Genomic DNA, 11,704 nt, shown 5'->3' with positions numbered 1-11,704 from the left:
GAATTATCTTTCGGGAAGCACATTATTATGAATTTAAAAATCCCACTACAGATCTCATTAGAATGAAATATACTTGGTCTTTTCCTGGTGCAAAAATTTAAGGTGGCTGATTCTCATTTGAAAATCTAATTATCTCTTCCCAATATTACAGATGTGAATATGAGTGACACTTTCATTAAAAGATAATTAACTAAAACTAGGAATAGACATACTTTTAAATACCCCCTGATATATACTCAGATATATATACTCAGAGAGCATCTGGATACACTGCTATACCTCAGGTCCCAAGGAGACACCACCTAGGCAATATTTCAAAAAAAAAATAGGGATTCTACAGAGAAGGTGAGAGGAGCAAATCAGACAAGCTAAACACAGGAAACACTTGCAATGTCCAGCTTCCTGGACAGGTGAGGCCTCCGCTGCTCTGGGGTTGACAGGCCTTTGAAGTTCTGGTTTGCCAGGATCTGCTTCAAAACCTCGTCTTAGGCCTTAAGCACCAAAGCTACCAAACACCACCAGAAAGGTTTATCACACAAGCACTAGGGACCACAGAGGCCGCAAACCTGCACCCCTCTGGCCTGAAGCCTTGAGTGATCAGGGGGAACGTGTGGAAAACCCTAGGACTGATGCAAATGGGATTAAACACCCCCCCCCCCTCCACTACACCTGGAGGATAAAAGCAGAGTCCTGGGTAGAGCAGACCCAGACCCAGGTCAAGAAGAAAGCTGGTTGCCTGTGGCAGCTGGCCCAGGTGCCAATGCGAGTCCTGAGGCTGGCAGTGGGGAATGAAACCCAGACATGACCTTTATTAAGAGAAAAAGGCAAAGCAACCACCACCTTAGGGTCTGCAGTCTGTGCATGGACCAGAGCCTTAGAACCAGGGCCAGTAAACGCTAGCAGAAAGCGTATGAAGGAAGTCTCCTCCAAAGACTCCATTCCATTTCCCATTTGCTGGGAAGAGACCTGCTCACACTGGACAGCTTTCTAAGATTTTAAGTGACTCTGTTTACAGCCCCACGTTCACACGGTGTCGCCCACCATGTGCTGCCGTGGCTGACGGCGTCTCCTCGGGATTCATGCATGTGCCTTCAGAAACATGCGCGCCCAGGAAGGTAACATTTACATTCTCTTATAAGCGAAGAAGGTGTTTATGTAGCGTTACTGTTTACTGAAACACACCCCAGAGAGCAAAAATTCGGGCTTAAAGAAAAACACAACACACACACCCAAGGATCTGAGGTGTGTGATGGGGAAGGGAGCACGGGCTCTGACAGAGACGGAGGGGAAATGGAGGCAGGGGAACTTTCAGGTTCACATCAGAAGAGATCAAGCCCTTTGCGGGAGAGGGCTCTGCTACAAGCTCCCTGATGGAAAAGCCATTTCCTGCGATTTCGGGCGGGCGAAGGCGCGTGATGAAGGAAACACCTGAGAACAATAAGTCTGTTTCAGGCTCAGGTGCAGAAAGGGGTCTGTTTCTGGCAGGGAGGAAGAGGGAAACGGCGATCATTCCGTTTTCAAGTCCTCCTTTATTTCTCTTTGCCTCTTTCCCCCCTGAAACATCATCAATAACATTACTGTCATTAATGTCAAAACACCAAACGTCAAATCAGGAAAACCATTTTAAAAAATTTGGTGGCTATTTTTTTTTCCCTCCTCTTGGAAAAGAGAAAAAAGAAAAGGCTGTGTGTGTGTGTGTGTGTGTGTGTGTGTGTGTGTGTGTGTGTGGTGGGGGCAGCGGTGATTGAATTCCGAGTAAGAAAACAAAAGGAAGGGGGATTTGCAAGTGGGGCGCCCACTTTTTTGCAACCCCTTCTGCTAGCAAGCCTTCCCCTCCTGGCGTGGTGTCTGTGTTTTCCTTTTAATCATCCTCTTCCCGGTCCTCCTTTTCCCTCTTTGCTAAGAAGAGAAGCCGGGGTGAGGGTCAGGGTTAATGGGCTGAGCGGAAGGGGCAGAGGAGGACTAACCCCGAGTCAAGAGTCTCCTCCGGGGCTCGGCCTGGGAGGGCGCGGGCCGGGCCGGGCGGGCGCCGCGGGCAGGGGCGCGGCGAGGCGGGCGAGCTCCGGGCACCGGGGCGCCGTCCCCCCCGGGTGACCGCGCGGCCCCGCGGGCCCGGCTCCGGGGAAACCCAGCTGCTCCTCCCGGGTCCCCGCGGACCTCTGCGCCGTCACCCTCTGACCCGGTCCCTCCTCCTCCCGGCCCCGCGTCCCTAAACTCTGCGCGAACCCGCCGCCGCCGCCTCCCGGGCCGCCGGGGCCACTGGTTATTTCAAAGGGAGCCGCGCCGGGCGGCCCTGCGGCCCCGGGACTCCCCGCAGAGCCCCTCTCTGTGCACCCGGCCCCGCCGAGCCCACGCCGGAGCCCTCGGACCCAGCGCCGGGCGCCGGGCGAGGCGAGAGCCAGGGAGGGACCCCAGGTGGCTAGGTGTTGAGTGTTGGGAGCGAGAAGTAATTAACATTGAGACAAAAGGTAATTTCCACTCCCAGACTTTTCCTTGGCGAGTTTCGTTTCCCAAATCTACGCCGCTTTGACACTCCGGGCTTTGCCATAGGTTTGCTGAGTCTATGCTGTCTGCCCCGGAGACAAATTCACCGAGGAACACCCTGGCCCCTGGCCCCCGGCCCCCTGCCCCCGGCCCCACGTGCCGCCGCAGCAGACCCGCCCCAGCCCCAGGGGAAAGGGTGCCCGTCTGGGGACCGTGCTCCCGGGGTGTCCAGCGGTGCCCAGGCGGAAAGGAGGGGTTCCGGGGTTCCAGCCTCAGGCACCCTCCCCGTCACCCTGACACTGGCAGGTCCACCCGCCCCTTCCCCCTTCCCCTGTCTGTGCTGGGTCCTCCCCGCCTTGGGGCCACTGAGCCAAGCCAGCCCGTTAACCAACTTGTGTGTGTGTGTGTGTGTGTGTGTGTAACTCCCAGCTCCTTCCCAAACACACCCAGCCCGGGTCCGAGGCCTGTCCCTTCGTGTGAGTGGGGAGGGGAAAAGGTGGGGGGCCTGGGGGCCTGTTGGGGGGGGGACGCGAAGTGGACAGGGGCTCGGAAAGATCAGGGCTTCTCTGGGAAGGCGTCCCCCACATGTTCTATTTACAATGAAATAATTCAGGACACCGTCTGGGAGGGAGAGCCAGACCTCATTACTATGAAAAATAAAAATAAAATAGATAAAAAGGTGCATTTTCCTGAGAACTAGGGAAAGAAGTGGGTTTTTAAAAGATGACCTCCCACCAGAGCAGACCCTCACTTGGATGGTGAGAGTGAACTAGAGATGAAATGCAGGAAGGAAAGACGTTTTGAGTGTGTGTGTGTGTGTGTGTGTGTGTGTGCGCAGTGTTTGTGGGCAGTCAGATCCGCCTGTCGCAAGCTTCCTCCCCTCCCCCAACCTGGCTCTTATCTCTTTTGTGGTCTTTATTATTATTATTATTATTATTATTATTATTATTTATTTATTTAATCATAAAATGCCCCCTTCCTCCTCCTCCTCCTCCTCCTCCTCCTCCTCCTCCTCCTCCTCCTCCTCCTCCTCCAGGGTCTCTATTTCTGTATTCCACGTCCCTGTATCTGTCTCTTCCTACAGCCCATGTATTTGTTTTAACTTCAGACTAAATCGGTTTTACCGTTTTGTTTTGTTTTCCTGGAGGTTTGACCTGTGTTTCATGTGTGTGCTGGGGGGTGGGGCAGTCATTATGGAAAGTCAGGCTCAGGTAAGGTGAGGGAGGGGAGGGGAGGAGCTCTGGAGGGTCTGAGGGGGGAGCCAGGGAGGGGGAGGGGCCGGGGAGGAGGAGGGGAAGAGGACTCAGGCGCCCTCCGGCCTCTCAGAGGTCAGGGCTCAGACGGCGTTCTGACCTCCTTTCCCTCTAGGCAACCAGCCCAGTGTTTATAAACAAAGTCAGGCAGGGCTGCTCACCAGCGCTCCGCAGCTCGCATGTAAATCAATGGGGACTCCTGATCGCCACTACCACCACCCCCGCCCCCCCCCCCCACCCCCAACACACAGACACACACATTCTCACCGGCCAAACCCAGGCTCCAAAGCACACCCTTCTCCAAAGACAAGGAAGTATTTCCAGCAAGAGTAGCCAACAGACATTCTGCATTCCGTCTAGGGAAGCGCTCTAAGAGACAACCGTGCAGATGGGGAAAGACAGACAAGTGTGTGTGTGGAGGGGGGGGGGGGGGGGAGAAAGAGGAAGGGTGAGGGTGATTTCATTGAAGAGAAGATAAAGTTGTGGTCTTTTAAAACCTAAAACATCTATATCCAGTCGGTGGAACGCGGCACCGTGTACTGAACTCTGGCCACCAAATAGAATTCTTTCTAATCAGGACACCACATTCATCCAAACATTCGCGTTTCCAGGACAAAAGTGAGGAAAAGCCACCTCCTCAGCACGGAAGGACCCTCTCAGTGTTAGATACAGCAGCACCTTTAAACCCCACAGCACACAGCAGCCCATCTGATCTAAGTTATAAAATGTACCCTTTCAATCCACCTTTAATTACAAAAAAACGCAGCGTAGCAGGAACTAAATGAATCAGAGATCTTGAAACAAACAGTGTTTGCCAAGGTAGAGAAATGATAGCTTTTCATTATATTGTCCTCAAAACTGCATTTCAGGAATACACGACAAGCTAGGTGAAAAAGAAAAAGTGAAAGCAAAACAAGAATAATACTAAAAGGAATGAAATGGTTTCCAAACTTTGCCTGTAAAATGATTTTCAGGGAAAGCCTGAGAGAAAAACGCTTAAAGGAAATATACCTCCGAGGGAACGGATCCTCTTCTCTCCTTCTTTGTCTGTCAGTCAGCCCCCTGCTAACGCACATGGAAAATGTGTTCAAAATGCCCAGATTTGGCACCCTGTCCTCGCAAAGAGGGGAGCGCAGTGATGCTGTTAGAGAAAATGGGAAATAAATTCAGGATTGGGTGCTGCCTCCTTCAATGCGGATTTATCTAAGTTTAATTTAATATCCCGCAATCACTGGGTGATCACATATAATTCACCGAGATCTTAAAGGGCTTTATTGAAATACCTTGAGCAACAAGAGAATGAAATTTAAACCGTTGCACCTATTGCTTATATTTTTTAATTTTCCCATTAGAAGAACTTTTAAGTGGCAGTTTCTAATAAAAGAGAAAAAAAAGGATAAAGGTTTTGGGTGTTTTTTTTGTTTTTGTTTTTTTGTGTTGTTTTTTTTTTTTTGAGAAGAGAATGCCCAAGGAAAGCATTAGCTTTATTAAAATCACCCTGAACATAAAATCAAAAGGCACAAAATGGTTGTTTGTAAAACACTAAACCTTTAATCGATTTTATTGGCATTCCGATCGATTAGATAAACGGAAATCTATCGCAAACATCAAAGCATTTAGGACATTTTCCCTATCTCATTTATAAACAAAACTTTTCTTTTCGACAGAAAAAAAAATGATTATCAAACGACTCACAGGAAATTCTTCAGATATCAAATTACGATAATAAAATTATTTCCACATGGAAAGGGATAATGACAATGATGATAGTAATTACAATAATGAATAATTCAACAACCTTTTGACGTGTGGGTGGAAGAACCTCGAGCAGAAACTGCTCTTGAAGGGGGCAGACTTTAAAAAATAAATACTTTATTTTTAAAGAAAATATTTCTTAGAGACACTCAGGGTGTGTCAGGCTGTCGCAGGCTTAGGTGTGGCAGGCTGTCGGACTCCTGTTAATTTCCCTGCAAAGAGTCAATTTTCCTTGCCAGCTTCCTCCTTCCAAATTGAGTTGCTTCCCATCAGCAGAAATTAATATGCAAATGAGGGCGCCCTATCGGGTTTCCAAACTTGTGGCTAGACCTGTTTTCTTATTCTAAAGGGCCATTCCCAAATTATGGAGGGGATTGGGGGCGAGGGGAGTGGGCCGAGAAATCCACCCCCCAAACCTGACAGTGATGGCACGTTTTGCCTGTGAAGTGAGGGGACACCGTGCTTTTGGGGATGGGGACACTGCTGTCCGGAGGAGACGCGCCGCCACCGAGCTCGGCGCATTCGGGCTCAGCGAGAAGACAGCGCTGCTGTAACGGGCACTTGTGTTTATTTGCTAAAGGAAACCAGGGAAGGGGGCTGCAGGGTGTGTGTGTTTTGAGGACTCCTGGTGGGCCCGGCAAGCTGGGCCAGCAGCCCCCCTTCTGGCCGGGGCCCCTGGTGTCCAGCCCCGGGCGCTGCCCGCGGCGCCCTCGTCCTCCGCCCTCGCACTTCCCATCACCGCCCCCGGGGCCTTGGATCGCGGCAGGGGCTCCGTCCAGGGGCCTGTGGCTGCCTCCCCACGCCTTCCCTGGGCAGCACACACCTGGTTATTCCCCCCCTTCCCCTCCCCTGCCCTCCCCTTTCCACCGGACTCCTGTCCCTCTTTCCTTCCCGCCACAGGTCTGAACTTCTGTCCTGTGCCGACGATCAGAGTCTTCCTCCACGGAAGGTCTGTCTCCTCGGCGAACCGCCGGGCCCTTCCTGCCGGCCCCTCCCCCTGCCCCGCTCTGCCGGGTCTGTGGGGCCGGGGCCTCCTCCCCACGCACCGCGGCCGGGTCCTCCGGGCGCTCCGAGGGGTCCCCGCGCGCCAGGACGCGCTCCTGCCTCCTCCTCCGCCTCCTCCGCCTCCCCCTGGGCTGGGGCGGGGGGAGGGGGGTGGGTTCCGAGCTGCACTCCCAGGGGCTTTATTCTACCCTTTTAACAGCTCTCCTTTCCCTTTTCTTCTCTGCGTAACCTTCGCCTACCTCCTAATTTACAGCGGGAGCGGCGCGCTCCCTTCCCGGCGCGGTTTACTGTTTCCGTCGGGGCTGAGCGCAGGCACCTCTGCGCCTCGCGGCCAGCTCCTCCCAGCGGCTCGCGTTGCCGGCTAATCATGGCACTTTCTCGGCTCCGAGCGAGTTAGTTTCCAGGACCTCATGTTCCCCGGGTAGCGCCAAATTCATTTGCCAAATGACTCTGTTGGCCCAATACAGGGTGGGGCGCGGGGAGGGGGAGGGAGTGGATCACCCACCCAAGTCCCTGTTCACACCCTGTCCTCCCATCACACACCTGCCCCGGCCGTGTCTTGTGTGAGTGATAACACATCCTGGCAGGGTTCCCCTCCTGGTGCCTGCAGATCGCTTAGGAATGTCTCCTCTGGGTCCCAGTGATCAGCATCCCCCAACCCCATCCCCACCCCCTTCTCTCCCCACTTCGGTGCAGCCCGGGCTGCGTGCTGGAGGGAGGGGACCGTGGTCCTAAGACCCCGGCTTCTGGCTTCTGGTTTCTCGCTGCTGCAGCTGCCACTGAAATTCGCTGTGGCCGCTGCCTCTTCCCGCTTTAATCCCAGACCTCCAGTCATTGGGCAGCTCCTCAGAGGCAAGAAGTCAACACCATGGCAACCCGACAAGCCTATCAAATCACCGGCTGGCGTGACCGCAGCAGCGGCGCTGCAGACAGGAGTGGGCTGGGCAGGGGAGCACAGAGGCCACTGGCTCAGGTACACAGTCTGGGGGTGGACGGCAGCTGCCAGTGCCCACCGCCTGGCTGCACAGATGCGCACCACCCAGGCCCTACCCTCCTGGACCCTAAATCCCCAGGAAGTGACAGGAGGAGGAAGAAGAGGAAGAGAAGGAGCGGAAGGGGGAGGGGAAGAGGAGGAGAAGGAGGAGGGATGCATATAGGATTGGGGTTGCTAGAGAGGAGAGTTTCAAGCTCAAAGTCACCAAAGCCTTAGATACCCTGAACTAAGGATGCCTTGTGCCCAGAGTGGATGGAGCCAAGTCTCAACAGCCTCAGAACCAAATGTCAGGGGTGCGAGTTCCTTCTTCACCAGTGTCATCTCTTGCTTGGACAAAATGAGTGCAATATTCTGTTCTGGGTTCCGAACGGATAAAGGAAAATGTTGCATGTTTCCTTTTTAGTCTGCCAGTGTTGGGTTCTGGGGAAAATGTATATATTTATTGATCAACACCAATTTCAGCAATGCCTTAGAACTGACCAAACTTTACCTGAAACCACCTTTGCCTTGTTCTTTTACACACTGTGTGCTGGGTGCCAGGGACCTGTGGCCTAGATCTGGATTCTCTGAAGAGAAGTAGCAGAGGAAACCAGGAAACGGGTTACCAGGAAATGTCTGTGTCCCTCCTGGGCCTTTGTATTTCCTCTGTTTTTCCCTGAGAAGCTCCCAAGGAGGCGGATGGGAGAAGAGAGGACTTCCGCTAACAGCAACAGTTCAGAACATCTTGTTCATTACCACGGCGTAGACTGACACTGCACTTTTCTTTTTGTTTTTAAAAGCAAGAGACGTTTTTGAGAAACACACAACATATTATTTCGTAGCTTATAATTTCATTTTGAAACCCTTGACAAATATTTGTACAAGAATATAGAATGTGGCCCATGACCACATGTCCCTGTCTGTCACTCAGATCGTTGCTAAATTTCCAAGTTTCAGAATGCAAGTCGGTCTCTGGCAGAAAGAGAAATGCATTTAATAATGTGTCTTTTCGAGGAAACCTGGTATGCATTAAAAAAAATCTGCCCTTAAGTCCACTCCACATAAACACAATTCCCTAAATAAACAATTTTCATATTGATCCAGCATTTGTTATGAAGAGGCTTTCAGTGTGTAAGTATTTAAATTATACTTGGCATGCATGAAATACGGGAGCCCTGGAAAGCTTTCTTAAACGGCGATTGCAATATTAAGCAGTAAAGGACAGAGAGCCAAGTTTTGTGGCTCTACAGAGGAATTCAATGAAATCTTGAAATCCATTTCCTTACTTTCTCTGTATTTCACTGTTGATGGATCCTGATATTAAAATAGTACATTTCAAAATGCATTACAGACCAAAAAAATGGGTGTAAATAACTGACCCTGAAGGATAGGTCATGATAGACTAGGAAAAACATTGGGGCATAATATGACTTTCCATGCACTAATTTGCTAATAACACCCCGTAACATTTTCTTATTCTGTGCCACCCTGCAGAGTGGTTCAGTGATGACCCGCCAGGCACACAGATCTGAAATCTGGCTATAGCTTAAATGGATATCTCAATGCCAAGTTATCGATATCCTGAAATAGGCTTTTGCTATTCCACATTACATTTGGCATGAACTGAGTGTTGACAGTGGGGAGGGTGAACTACAATTTAAATGAAAATGCATATATTTAATCTATCTCCCAAAACCAAATTTGTTAATTTGAAATGTTTTTAAAGGAAAGTTACCGGTAAATGAAACGTACAAAAATCTTTTACTCTATTTTGGCTGTAGTAAGAGTCAATGAACACAGGAAATGTGATAACATTTAAAATTTTATTATTTCCCTTAAGGGTCTATCCTCAGTTACCAGAAAACTTAGAATACCTTAGGATCTATAATAATATTTGTAAATGGATGTGTGTGTGTATGTATAGCAGTCAAAGACATGAAACAGAACTGCCATTTAAATGCTCATCTATGTGTAATTTTAATAAAAATATTAAAATGAGATGGAAGTAATAAATTAGTGCATTGCATTTTAAAAAACAAATACCTAGATATTCTAGTAGATCTTTGAGCTTCTAAAAAATGGTTTTGTTTCTTTTTTCATCGGTTTGATTGTACGGATGATTAAAAATTAAAACCACCTTTGCATATACTACACAGAGAATTACCTTCTAATCAAAAATCAAGTTTAGTGTCTATACTTAAAAATACCCTCAAATTATATGATGTGTGACCCAGTTAAGTAAATACTGTGTACATGCCACACACATGTTGCTTAGCTCTGCACTGAAAACTTTGCATTTAAAGCCATTTTATATATGTTCAGTGTTTTCAGTATGGATGCTGTTAGGAGGAAATTTCTCTATTTTAGCTAATGAATAAGACAGGGGAATTATATGTAGTTTAAATGCTAATTAAAAATAAAACAGCAGCAATGCAAAGATGCCTTGCCCGTTCTCAGCAGAATGGATACCATCTCCATAGAGTTCATTCTTGACCTTACCTGAGTCAGTACTTTACCTTAAAGCATGAGATGCACCTAGAGGGGTAATAATACATCGAGCTTAATAGGAAGACAGTTCATAACCTTTCTTCATCCTCGCGCACTATCAATCATGGCTGTCACAAGGCTGCTGAATCAAAGCAAAAGTGTTCTTCACAGATGACTGATTAGAAACGCAAAATCACAAGATCCATCTTCATGGTCACTTTTATTATAGTCATTTTTAAACTGACAGCAACCTGCTCAGTTTCAGCACACTGGGCATCACAAATAGTGTCACTCAGTGCAGCTGAGCATGAGAAGAGGGTGGTCGGGTTATACTTAAAAATAATTAGGCCCTCACCCCTTTGTGGTGCCAAGAAAAAGGTATTCGCCTCTCCATCACCCCCACTCCTGCTTGCATTCTATTGTATTATTAGTTTACCGTCCCGAAGGGAGGCAGTGCAGGGTGTAGGTTGAAGCTTGTTAATCACCTAGGAATTAGAGAATAAATAAGTCCTCTTGAGAATTCCACGTAACTTCTTGCCTACTGCTTTCGGTCAACTTCATGACAAACAACCACATTGCTACCCTTACTATTAACTAGCGTTATTTTAGTATAGAGACGTGTTTTTAGACTAAAGGCTGTAGAAATCTAGGTAGTCCAGGGTTAGTGATGATACTAATAAGGGGCTCATCTCTGTGGGGGCCATTTACAATAGCTGCATCACCCCAGTGCCATAGCACTAGTATTATTACTGAGGTTAGAACTAGTTAAATGCATAATCTTCAAGGTGGTCAAGATATTAACTATCAGGTAGCAATGTAAATTCTTGATGTTATTTGTTTTCCGCCTTCGAATATTTACAAAATAGCAAAATTTGAAAAGCCAACAAGGAGCAATACATAAATATCATTGAAAGAGGTGATTTGAAACAGGTAAGTCAGAATGAAATGACGAGGAACTTCGTCTTTACATAGAGTCTTGATTGTTCTGCTATAAAGACAACCCCTTTAGGTTTATTCCATGATATTTCCCTGTTTGCCTTCAGGGTTTCTAATAATATAGGGTGTTAGTGCTACAAATATTTACATGGGAAACATTTGTAAGGAAAACATTTCGTACTATGTTGTGAATCTCCTGCCCATTTTATAGGCTCCTTATTTCATGTTTCAGAAAAGGAAACCCAATTGGATTTAAAATTTAATTTAGTAATTTTAACCCAAGTGCCCTGTTTTAAATTTTTATACAGTTATCTTTTCCTTTCATCTCAAATGTTCATTTTCTTGTTAGCAGTGGAACACACACACACACACACACACACACACACACACACACACCATGCACAGAGAGAGCTAGAAAGGGGGGGGGGGCGAGACCGAAAGAACTGTCAATGATACTTCTTTGTATAATATAATGCCTTCATATACATTTTTCAAACATATTAATAGCCTACCTTTAACACCTCTCTGTGAAGCTGCCAGTTCTTTTTCTCTGTCTCTACACGTGAGCGCTGAGCACACACCACACACACACACACACACACACACACACACACACACCTTTATCGCTCTATTCTAGGTTCTGAGAAGTCTTTTCTTCACTGCACTATAACATAGACAAGATCTCTATAATGATATACCTGTATTTATACAAATTATATATAATAGTATATCTGTATTTTCCACGAATGGCAATGGATGCATGAATGCACTCTCTATGTATAAGAAAGCTAATATGAATGTCCTTAAATCT

This window comes from Pipistrellus kuhlii, unplaced genomic scaffold, assembly GCF_014108245.1.
Source record: "Pipistrellus kuhlii isolate mPipKuh1 unplaced genomic scaffold, mPipKuh1.p scaffold_m20_p_14, whole genome shotgun sequence".
In the NCBI taxonomy this organism is placed as follows: domain Eukaryota; kingdom Metazoa; phylum Chordata; class Mammalia; order Chiroptera; family Vespertilionidae; genus Pipistrellus; species Pipistrellus kuhlii.
Note: the sequence above shows the minus strand (reverse complement) of the source record.